The sequence below is a fragment of the Tupaia chinensis genome, unplaced genomic scaffold (genome assembly GCF_000334495.1).
Source record: "Tupaia chinensis unplaced genomic scaffold, TupChi_1.0 Scaffold000047_1, whole genome shotgun sequence".
Classification (NCBI taxonomy): Eukaryota; Metazoa; Chordata; class Mammalia; order Scandentia; family Tupaiidae; genus Tupaia; species Tupaia belangeri.
The window spans coordinates 1,823,228-1,835,322 of NW_006159505.1; the positions used below are offsets into that span (position 1 = coordinate 1,823,228).

General features: G+C 38.7%; 1 pseudogene; it reads left to right on the forward strand.

The window, feature by feature from the left end:
• The first annotated feature begins 5,141 nt into the window (after window positions 1-5,141).
• Window positions 5,142-5,543, forward strand: LOC102485944 (CDGSH iron-sulfur domain-containing protein 2 pseudogene; annotated as a pseudogene).
• Window positions 5,544-12,095: the final 6,552 nt, after the last annotated feature.

The window sequence follows — 12,095 nt, forward strand, 5'->3', positions numbered from 1 at the left end:
TCCCCAATAAGAAAAACCCCTCAAAAAAAAAAAAAAAAAAAAAAAAAAATCAGGCACATAGTAGTTAAGGTGGTGGATTTCCACATGTCTGATGACAGTGAGTCCCAGACCTGGTGGCTTGCTTTCTCACTTTCCCTCTCTCTCTTTCTCTGTCTCTCTCTGATGAACACATGTGCCTTACAACACTTAAATAATAATAATAATAAATAAAATTAAATAAATGATTTTTTTAAAGATAAAAATTAACTACAGTTATTTTATAATCACTTTTCTTGCTACATCACTCTGCTCGGGCTGTCAAAACAAAACATCATGGACTGGGTGGCTTAAGTGACAGAGTGTGTTCCTCATAGGTCTGGAGGCTGGGAAGTCTTCCGATCAAAGGGCCAGCCACTTCAGATCCTGGTGCGGGATCTCTCCCTGGCTTGCAGACTGCTGCCCCTTACTGGTTCTCATGGCCTTTCCTCTGTGCTCACATGCACAGTGAGGAACAGAGCGAGCTCTACAATTTCTTCTTCCAAGGACACTAATTTCATTAGACCAGGGCCCCAAACACACGTCTATCTAATTACTTCCCAAAGACTCTGTCTCCAAATGTCATCACATTAACATATACATTTCTTAGGACTGAGACATCTGGATCATAACCCAAACCAAGAACCAAGAAGATCTGAAACCAAATTAAAAAGACTATCCAGGGGCTGGCAGATAGTGTAGTGGTTAAGGTGCTAGACTCTAACATGGTTGACTGTGGTTTGAGTTCTGGAGCTGGCAGCTTGAAATTCACACTGGGCATGTGTGTGTGCATGCTCAAAATCCCAGCAGGAGAATGAAGGAGAAGGGATTGCAGTGTGACCCTCTCCCCTGCGGTGCTGATTTCTGGCTTTCTGTCTCTCTGGTGAGCACACGTGCCCTATAGCAAAAATCTCTCTTAAAAAAAAAAAAAAGACTATCCATAGGTGCTAGCAGTAAGGTGATAGACACGTGAAACTATCTGGCAAAAATTTAAAGCAGTATCATTTAAAAAATGTCTTAAAGAGGGAACCAGCAGTTAGCGTAATGGCTATGTCGCTGGACTCCCATGTAGTGACCGCGGTTCATGTCCCAGACCCGGTGGCTTAAAACTCATGCCAGGTGCATGTGTGTGCGTGCCCAAGATCCTGAGAGGCGAATGGAGGAGAAGGGATTGTGGCGTGACCATCCCCCCAGGGGGTGATTTCTTGCTTTCTGTCTCTATGTCTCTCTCTCTCTGTCTGGTGAGCGCACGTGCCCTATAACGAAAACCTCTCCGAAAATAAAAAAAGCCTTAATGAACAATTATGAACACATTTGACACAAAAGAACAAACAAAAACATAGAATATCTCAGCAAAGAAATAAAAGATACAGGAGAGAATCAAATGGAAAATTTAGAACTGAAAAATACAATAACCAAAGTGAAACCTCTCAGTGGATGGGCGTCACTGCAGCGTAGTGGAGACGGAGGAAAGACTGTGACCGGAAATAGAGCATCAGAAATTGCTCAATCTAGACAATGAGAAAACAGACTGGAGAAAAGTTAGCATAGTCTTAGAAACCTGTGAGACTACAGCACAGATGTAACATTTGTGTCATGGAGTCCTGAGAGAGAAGAGAAAGGATGGAGCTGAAAAGTACTTGAAGAAATAATGGCTAAAAATTTTGCAAATTTGGCAACAGACATAAACCTATAGAGTTAAAAAGCTGAGAAAATTCTATGCAGGATAAGCACAGAGAAATCCACATGAGGAGACAGTAAAGCCAAACTTCTGAAGACTGAAGACAAAGAAAAAAGCATCTTGAAAGCAGCAAGAGAGAAATGAGATCTTACTTACAGGGGAGAAACAATTCAAATGACTGCAGATTTCTCATCAGTGACAACAAAGGCTAGAAGAAACTGGAACAACGTTTTTCAAGTGCTCGAAGAAAAAAAAATGTCAACCCAGAATCTTATACCCATTGAAAAATGCCCTTCGGTAAAGTAGAAGAAATCGACATTCATGAACAAATGAAAACAGAAACTAGGTCTCTAGCAGAACTTCCCTGAAAGAATGGCTAAAAGAAATTCTCTAAACATAAAGGAAAAAATAAAAAGAGGACTCTTGTACTATTCCAAAGAAAGAAGAAACATGGTAAGGAAAAATATGAGTAAATAAATATAAATTTTCATCTTCTTCTGAGTTTTCTAAATTAAGTTTGATAGTTATAGCAAAAATTGAAACACTGATAGGATTCTAAAGGCACAGAGAAGAAATACTTAAGACAACTATATATTATAACTGGGGAGAGAAATAGATTTAAGGGGAGGTAAAATTTCTACACTCAAACTGTAAAATGATGGGAACCAGCAGTTAGCGTAATGGCTATGTCGCTGGACTCCCACGTAGTTGACCGCGGTTTGCGTCCCGGACGCGGTGGCTTAAAACTCACGCCAGGCGCGTGTGCGTGCGTGCCCATGATTATATATATATACATACACACAAATATATATATATCTGTAATATCTAGAGCAACCACCAAAAAAGCTATGTAAAGATATATGCTCCAAAGCACTACAGGTAAATAAAAGCAGAGCTCTAAAAAATGTTCAGGTACAGGGTCGGCAGGTGGCTGGACTCCCATGTGGCCAACTGTGATTTGAGTCCAGGACCTGGCGGTTGCTTTCTTACTTTCTCTCTCTCACTCTCACTCTGTCCCTCTCTTGTCAAATTAGAATAAATGAATAAATAAATAAGGTTAAATAAACAATAATTCTTTTTAAAGATGTTCAGGTAACCCAGAGAGGCAGAAAAAAGAAAACAGAAAAATTAAAAACAGGAAAAAAAAAAAAAGGAAAACAAAGTGGCAGAATTAAGCCCTAATTGCTCATAAACACATTAAGTATAAGTGGTTTAAATATACCAATTAGAATACAGAAATTGACTAAGAAGATTTAAAAAGGTGACCAAACTATATGCTGTCTGTAAGAAGTCCACTTCAAATGTAACAACTTAGATGAAAGTAAAAGGATAGGGCCAGCTAGTGGCCTGACAGTTAAAGCTCTGGATCTCACACGGTAGACTATGTGGTTCAAATCCATGACCTGGCAGCTTGAAAATCACCACAGAAGCATGAACGTGCATGCCCCAAAACCGGAGAGAAGTGGAGGATAAGGGATTGTGGCATGGCCATTCCCCATGGAGAGTGCTTTCCCACATTCTCTCTCTCTCTGGGAAGCACACGTGTCTTTTTATTTAAAAATTTAAATAAAAAGAGAAAATAAAAAGATAAATTATATATAAACATTAATAAAAAGAAAGCAGAAATGATTATATTAATGTAAGGTTAGGTGGCTTCCGGGCAAAATAAATTACCAGAAATAGAGAGGGATAAGGGCATTTTACAACATAGCTGATCAGTATTCTTTAAAACTTCCAAGGTCATAAAAAAAACAAAAGACAATCTGAGAAAGTGTCATGGCCAAGAAGAGCCTAAGAAGTCATGCCAACAAAGGTGTATTGTGGTATCTTGGATGAGATCCCAGAGCAGAAAAAAAAAGATCATTTTGTAAAGATTAGGGAAATCTGAATAGCCTATGAACTTTAGTTCACAATAATGTATCAATATTGGTTCATTAATTGCAACAAATGCATCATAATGTAAGATGTTTGTATTAGGAGAAATTTTGTGTAGAGGCTACATGGGAACTCTGTACTACTTGCTCATTTTTTCTGTAAATTGAAACCTGTCCTAAAAAAGTCTAATTTATAAAAAGTAGTGAGTGCGCTCTTATATATTAAGAAAAATGATGGGGGGCAGGTACTGGACTTCCATGTAGCTGATCATAGTTCAAGTCTCTGGACCTGGTGGCTTGAACTCATGCTGGGCACATGTATGTGGGTGCCCAAAATCCCAAGAGGAGAATGGAAGAGAGAGGACTGTGGTGTGGCCATCCCCCTTGGGGGGTGACTTCTTGTTTTCTGTCTCTCTGTCTCTCTGTCTCTCTGGTGAGCACACACATCCTATAACAACAAAAAAAATCTCAAAAAAAAGAAAGAAAAGTGATAGAAATATAAAAGTGATCAATAGAAGATGCCAAAATATTACTATTGTCTTGTCAAGTTGAATGTTCATGTATCTTAAGAAAAAGTAATTATATTCCTAGATATTTTACAAGATTTAGGTACAAAAATGTTATAACAACAAAATCCAGGAAATAAAACAAACGTCTGTCACTAGAAGAATGAACAAATAAGTTATTGTGATGTTTGTGTCAATTCTATGGTATGGGTGCCCAGATTCTTAGTCACATATTATTCTGGTTGTTTCTGTGAGGATGTTCCTGGATGAGGTTAACATTCAAATTGGTAAAGTAAGGATAGATTGTTCTGCCTAATGTGGGTGGGCCTCATGCAATCAGTTGAAGGCCTGAATAGCATGAAAAAGCTTATCTACCTCCAAGTCAGAGAGAACTATTTTCTGCCTGATTGCCTTTGTGCTGAGACATTATTATTTTCTTGCCTTTGAACTGAAAGTAAATCATCAGCTCTTCCTGGGTCTTGAGTCCACTCGCCTTCAGACAGGAACTAACCCATCAGCTCTCCTGTTTCTCAGGCCTTCAGATTCAGGTTGAAATTAAACAGTTGGCTCTCCTGGGTTTCCAGCTTGACAACTCACTGTGTAGACACTCGGTCTTGGAATAACTGCATGAATCAAATTTTTCTTTCTCTTTCTCTTTCTTTTTCTTTCTTTCTTTCTCTCCTTTTTTCTTTCTTTCTCTCTTTTTTCTTTTTAAAGAAAGTCTTAAACATTTATTTAATTTTATTTATTATTATTATTATTATTTAAAAATTTGCTATAGGGCACATGCACTCACCAGAGAGAGACAGAAAGGAAAAAAGCAAATCACCTCGTCCAGGACTCAAACTGTGTTGGCCATGTAGGAGTCCAGCATAACCCAGGCTTCACCAGCCACGCCCATGAACTGATTTTCTTATAATAATCTGACCATATATACAATGTACATCCTATTGGTTCTATTTCTCTGGAAACCCTGATTAATATAGTCATTCTACAACAAATCAAACAAAGAAATTTTTAGAAAAGATTATGGGCGGAGGAGTCAATGTCACCCGTGTGGGCTAGATGGTACTGGAGGGCGTGTCCCTCATTGTGAACTTGCAGCTCACTGCCTCTCTGAAGCGGATCTCAGACCCGAGGGCATTACTGGGTTTCCTGGCTCTCCGTGTCAGAATGGCTTCTGTTATTGCCTTTCCTTGGCGTCCTTGCACTACTTGGCTACCATGAAGCTCGTCCATTCCTCCAAAGAAAAAACAACAGAAGGACAGCTTCATTAATCTTAAAACACAAAAGGAAAATCCCAAAGTGGTGAATGAAATAAGCATTGAGAAATTGTGTCTTCCTAAAGCAGCTTATTGTGGGTGTTGGTGTTCTAAGACATTTTCCGCCTGTGATGGTTCGCATAATAAACACAATGGGTTGACAGGAAGTAATGCGGGTCCCCGAGTTCTAAGAAAAAACGTGTAATCGTCATGAAGTAGGATTAAGTTGATTTGTGTGTTGTGAACTCTTACAATATTGAAATGAGAAAACAGTGTTCTCACTTTTGTGTATAGAAAATCTTCAAATTGGTGATCTTAATTATTACTACTGGTTGAATAATAATTTCTGCCTATTTATTGTCAGACTACACTATTGTTTCTATTTGATACTTTGTATATTCAAACAGCCATATACAGAGAAATGAAATGGTCAAGCCTCTCATTCAGGCCTCAAAGAACTAACAATCAAATCAATAAAATCAACACTTCTGATTTTAATTATTTATCTAATTTTATTTATTAGTATTATTATGTTAATTTGTTAGAAGGCACATGAGAGAGGCGAGAGAGAGAAAATGAGAAAGCAAGCTGCCAGGACTGGGACTTGAACCATGGTTGGCCATGTAGGAGTCCAGCACTCTAACCACTGTTAGCACTCTAACCCCACCTGCTGGTCCTCTGATTTTAATAAAAACAAAAACAAAATTACAGGCCTACTCTATTCATGAATATGAATATAAAATTCTTTAAATATTAGTAAATCTAATCTGAGAAGGTGCGAAAAAGTAATCACAACATCACTTAGTTGAATTTAACTCAGTTATGCAAAGCTGGTTTAATATTAGAACATTCACAAATGTAAATCATCATATAAATAATCAAAAGAGATAAATCCGTATCATGAAGTCAATTGAGTCAGACCGATCCTTTGGTAAAATCCAACTCTTGGGCGGGTGCTGTAGCAGAGTGGTTAAATGCTCCACAGAGGAAGCTGGTTTCCACATGGCTGACAAGGGTTCAAGTGCCAGCCCTGGTGGCTTGAAAAACATACAGGGCATGTGTGCACCTGCTCAGGATCCTGAAGGGATGGAGAACTGGAGGCAAAATGATGGCAGCATGACCGGGCTCCAACTGGGGAATTTTCTCTGTTTCTCTTTCTCTTGTGCATATATACCCTCTAGCATTAAAACAAAACAGAACAAAACAAACAAACAAACAAACAAAAACAACTAAAAATGTACCCCCAGTCACAATAAGTACTTATGGAAAATTAGGAATAGAAAAAAAAATCTCAATTTAATAAAGATCACCTTTAAAAAAAATACATCAGAGAAACCTCAACTTAATGGGGAAACTTTTCTTCTTCTTCTTCTTCTTCTTCTTAATTTAGATTTTTTTGCCATAAGGTGTATATACTCTCCAGAGAGAGACAGAGAGACAGAGAGACAGGGAAAGTGAGAAATCACTCCCAAGAAGAGATGGCCATGCCACAGTCCTTTCTCCTCCATTCTCCTCTTGGGACTTTGGGCACACACGCATGCGTGCCTGCCATAATTTTCAGACCGCTGCATCTGGGACTCAGCCATGTGGGACCCAGTGCCTTAACCATCATGGCACCTGCTGGCACAATGGTGAAGCTTTTGAAGCACTCCTCTGAAGTCACAAAGGTATACAAGAATGCCTACTACCACCGTTTTTATTTCATTTGGTATTAGAGATTCTAGCTAGTACAAGATGACAAAGAAAAAGGATATTAGAACTAAGTACTGGAAAAGAAGACACAAAAGCACCATTGTTTGAAAATAACCCAACTAGACAAATGTAACTGATAAATTACTAGACATATACGTAGCTGTTTCTAGATAAAAGATTACCGCTCCGTTTTGAGGAAGATGAGGTGGCAGGTCCTGCAGAGCTCCAGCCTGCCCACTCCTGCTCCTGCTTCGCCACTGTTTGCTCTCACTGTGGAACAAGTTGATCAGGAAACCACACCACTGCCATGGATTTTAGATTCCAAAAATCACCCATGGAGCCAGAGGTGGCGAATCAACGTATTATCTTAACCACGTACAATGTAAAGTTCTTGGGGAAGTATGTGCTGACTTGATCAAAGGTGTAAAGGAAAAGAATCTTCGAGTGAGAGGAATATTTTGGATGCCTACCAAGACTGAAAAGCACTAGAAGAAAACTGCCTTCCGGTGAAAATTCTAAGACATAGGATCATTTCCAGATGAGAATTCACAAACAACTCATTGTTTGGCACAGTCCTTCCAGGATTGTTAAACAGGTTACTTGAACCAGGAGGTGAAATTGAAGTCACCAGTGCAGATGCTTAATTCAACTATTTTAATATATTATCAGTTGTTAAAAAAAGCTGAGCAAAACCAGTTACATTTCTATAGACCAGCTGCATAGCTAGAAACTATAATTAAAATAAAAAGTAACACAGGCATATTTGTGAGCATCAAGTCCTCATGAAAAAAAAATCTTATCGGGAGGTCTTCAAAACATCTACAGAGAAAATTGTAAAGATGTCAGCTCTTCCCAGATTGATCTACAAGCTTAATGTGAGCCCAATAAATAATCCCGTCAGGGTTTTCATGCAACTTGATAAAATGCTTTAAAAATTTATGCAAAAGAGTAAAGGGTCAGGATTAGACAGGGAATTTCTAGAGCTAAAAGAAGGAAAAGGCGATCCTTGGGGAGCGAGAGGAGGATGGAACCAAAGATCCATAGAGTACCCATTCCAAGTCCCTCAAGGAACTTTCCCTCTCAGCCGACCAAATTAGTGGACTTCTGGGTGGGAAACCAAGACATTTTCCCTTTATAGTGCGGAAACATTTGGTATTTTAATTTCACTTTATTAGATGAATAAAGCTGGGAAAGGAGGGGAAGAAGTCAGAAGAAACACTCTACCCACAGTTCAGAGCATGAAGCCAAACCTCAATTGAGCCCAAATGCCCTGTCTGTGGTTTCTGATGCTGTTCGGAGTTAAGATTTGCTGGCTGCCTAGCTGTCAAAAACTTTGTGCAAGGGTAGCAGAGATAAGGGCAAAGCTTTCAGTATTTGTCAAAGAGCCAACTCAGAACTTCATAAAAAAGAAAATAATTTAAACTTCATTCATAAGTCCAAGCCTTCCAATGGAAACATTATTTTTATCTCCTCACATTTCTCTTTTAAATTTAATTTTATTATCTTTTAACAAATATTACATTTAATCACATATATCTTTACAGTGCATTACATTTCTTTTTCCAGCACAATTACCATATACATCAGTCAAGACAGAGACATTACTATCCACATCATCACATAGCTTTTCATCATTTTTTCCAGATTATTATGATTATTTATTATCATTATTTTTTTAGACATGCAATCACTATATGTCATTTCGCTTGTAAAGAGAATTTACCCAACATGAAATACTTCTCAGACCAGTCCAGTTAAGAATACTATACACAAGGGACCAGCAGTTAGCATAATGTCTATGTCTCTGGACTCCCATGTAGTCGACCACAGTTCGAGTTCTGGACCCGGTGGCTTAAACTCATGCCAGGCACGTGTGCGTGCATGCCAAGATCCCGAGAGGAGAATGGAGAAGGGATTGCGGCGTGGCCATTCCCCCTCCCGGAGGTGATTTCTCGCTTTCTGTCTCTCTGTTTCTGTCTTTCCGGTAAGCGCAAGCGCCTTATAGCAAAAACCTCTCCGAAAAAAAAAAAAAAGAGAGAGAGAGAGAGAATACTATACATGAGAATACTATCATCAACTCTCCTCATATTTCTTCATTGTCTTAATTTCTCTATATAAATATAGCCCCATAATTTTCTGCATAGTCATTACTTTAAAGACGACATAATATCCATCCACTATCTGCTCTCCTGGTTTCAGATATTCACGCTGTTTGTGATTTTTATCGCTATTACAAAGAATGCTTGTTTTGTGCTCTCGCCTTCTCTATCATTTCAGAACCAGGGCCAGAGAGATTGAGAAATACCAAGGTTTCAGGTAATTGCAAAGACTTACTGCAAGATTAGGGAGAGAGCCACAGTTCCTGCTGCTGCAGCTGGTCCCAGCTATAATTGATATTTACCATCCTCCTGTAACACCCAACAATACAGCATTACAATTATTGCCTTATACAATCTTATATTTTTTAGAGAAGCTAGAAGGAGAAAATAATTTATACAATCTTTTTAAAAAGAATTGTTTACTTATTATTATTATTATTATACATATTTTTTCATTTGCTGTAAGGCACACACATACTCACCAGAGAGAGAGAGAGAAAGTGAGAAAGCAAGCTGCCAAATCTGGGACTTGAATTGTGGTCAGCCATGTGGGAGTCCAGTGCCTTAACCACTATGCCACCTGCTGGCCCTCTTTTATTTATTTTTAAATTATTTTTACTAATTTTTTTTAATTTGTTATAAAGTGTGTATACTCACTGGAGGAAGACAGAGAGGGAAAGAAAAAGAAATTACTCCTTGTGGGGATGACTGTTCTACAATCCCTTCTGCACTCTCCACTCAGGACTTTGGGCATGCACACACACACGCCTGGTGTGTTTCTCAAGCCATCAGGTCCAGGATGCTAACTGCACAGTTGACTATGTGGAACCCAGCTGCCTTAACCACCATGCCACCTGGCTGGTCCAGTAGTCTTTTATATTAAGCTATGTTTACCAATTCCAGTATTCTTCATTCCTTCCTTTGTATTTGACTTACCATCTAATGTCACTTTCTTGTGCAATATAGCTTTGTTCCTTTTTTCTCCTTTTTTTTTATTGTTAATTACATGCTGTAAGTTCAACAATACAATTTAATATTTATTATTCTAAGCAATTGTCTTTTTAATCATCAAAGGAAGAAAAGGGGAAATATATGTATACCATCATTTTATTAATGATATATTTTCTTTTAAAAAAATAAACTTTAAGTTTTAGAGCTGCTTTAAGGTCACAGCAAAAATAAGTGGGAAATACAGAGAATTCCCGTATACCTCCTGTCCTCACACATGCACAGCCTCCTCCATTACTAAGATTTCCCATCAGCTTGGTACATTTGTTACAACTGATGAACCTCTACTGATACATCATCATCATCCAGAGTCCAGAATTCACATTACAGTTCACTGTTGATGATGTACATTCTGTGGGGTTGGAGCACTGTGTAATGACAAGTAGTCCCTGTCATGGTACTATACAGAGTAGTTTACTGCCCTAAAGTCCTCTGCCTATCCATCTCTGCCTCCCCTCTCATCCTTGGCACCCACAGAGCCTTTTCCGGTCTTGATTGTTTTGCCTTTTCCAAAATGTCATATAGTTGAAATCACATAGTACATAGCCTTTTCAGATTGCCTTTTCCACTTAGTAATATGTACTTGTTTTCTCCATTTCTTTTCATGGCTTCATAGCTAACTTCTTTATGCTGAATAATATTCCATGGTCTAGATGTACCATGATTTCTTTCCATTCACTTAATGAAGGATATAATGGTCACTTCCAAGTTTTGGCAGTCATGAACACAGGGGCCATAAATATCCATGGGCAGGTTTTTTGTGTGGACTTAAGTGTGCAAGTCCAACGGATAAATACTAAGGTGCAATATTTCTGGGTTATATGGTAAGAATGTGTTTGGTTTGGTAGAAAACCAACCACCAAACTATCTTTAAAGTGGCTGTACCACTTTACATTTCCACCAGCAATAAATGAGAGTTCCCATAGCTCCACATCCTTGCCAATATTTGGTGTGGTAAGTTTTCTGGATTTTGGCCATCCTAATAAGTGTGCAACACTCTCTGTTACTTCATGTGGATTGACATTACCATCTGATACCACTTTTTTTTTTTTTTTAAAGATTTTTACCATAGGGTGTGTGTGCTCATGAGAGAGAGAGAGAAAGTGAGAAAGTACTTTCCAGCTGGGATGACCATGCCACATTCCTTTCTCCTCCATTCTCCTCTTAGGATTTTGGGCATGCATGAACATGTTTCCAGCATGTTTTTCAGGTCTCCAGATCTGGACTCAAACCACAGAGTTAGCCATGTGGGATCCAGCACCTTAACCACCATGCCATGCTGACCGATACCTTCTTTTGTCCTCTGTCATGTCCAGCATGACCAAAACGTAGGACCCACACAAATGTGAGCAAGATAAAACACACAAGACAAGCAATGATCTTTAACAGGGAGGCCAGGGTGTTCACAGTCTCAGAGGAATGCAGATCAGACCGGCTTGTTCGCCATCTGTTTATTGAGGAAGAGGGCACTGGAGAGGCAGTAAATATTTGCTAAGGTTTTTTCAGCTGTTGAGATAGCAGTAGGACTGCAAGATATGTTTAGGGAACAGGTGGAATTCTTGATCTGGCCAATGTGATCACATGTTCCTGTTTTCAGGACACAGTAAGCACAGGGTTCTATGTTTTCTCACTCTGTTATGTACACATCAACCATTTCAAGGTCCTACCACTCTGCAACAATCCTCAAGACCGATTTCTTTTAGTATTTCCTATAAGCTAGGTCTCCTAACAACAAATTATTCAATTTTTGTTTATCTGAGAATTCGGGTTTTTTTTGTTTGTTATGGGTGTAGGAGTTTTGCTTGTTGGTTTTTCTCTTTTGATGCTTTGAATATGTCAACCCACTGCTTTCTTGTCTCCATTGTTTCCGATGAGGAATTAGCTGTTCATCTTATTCTGGTTTATTTGTATTAATATATGATGAGTCATTTTTCTCTTGCTGTGTTCAAGAAATGCTC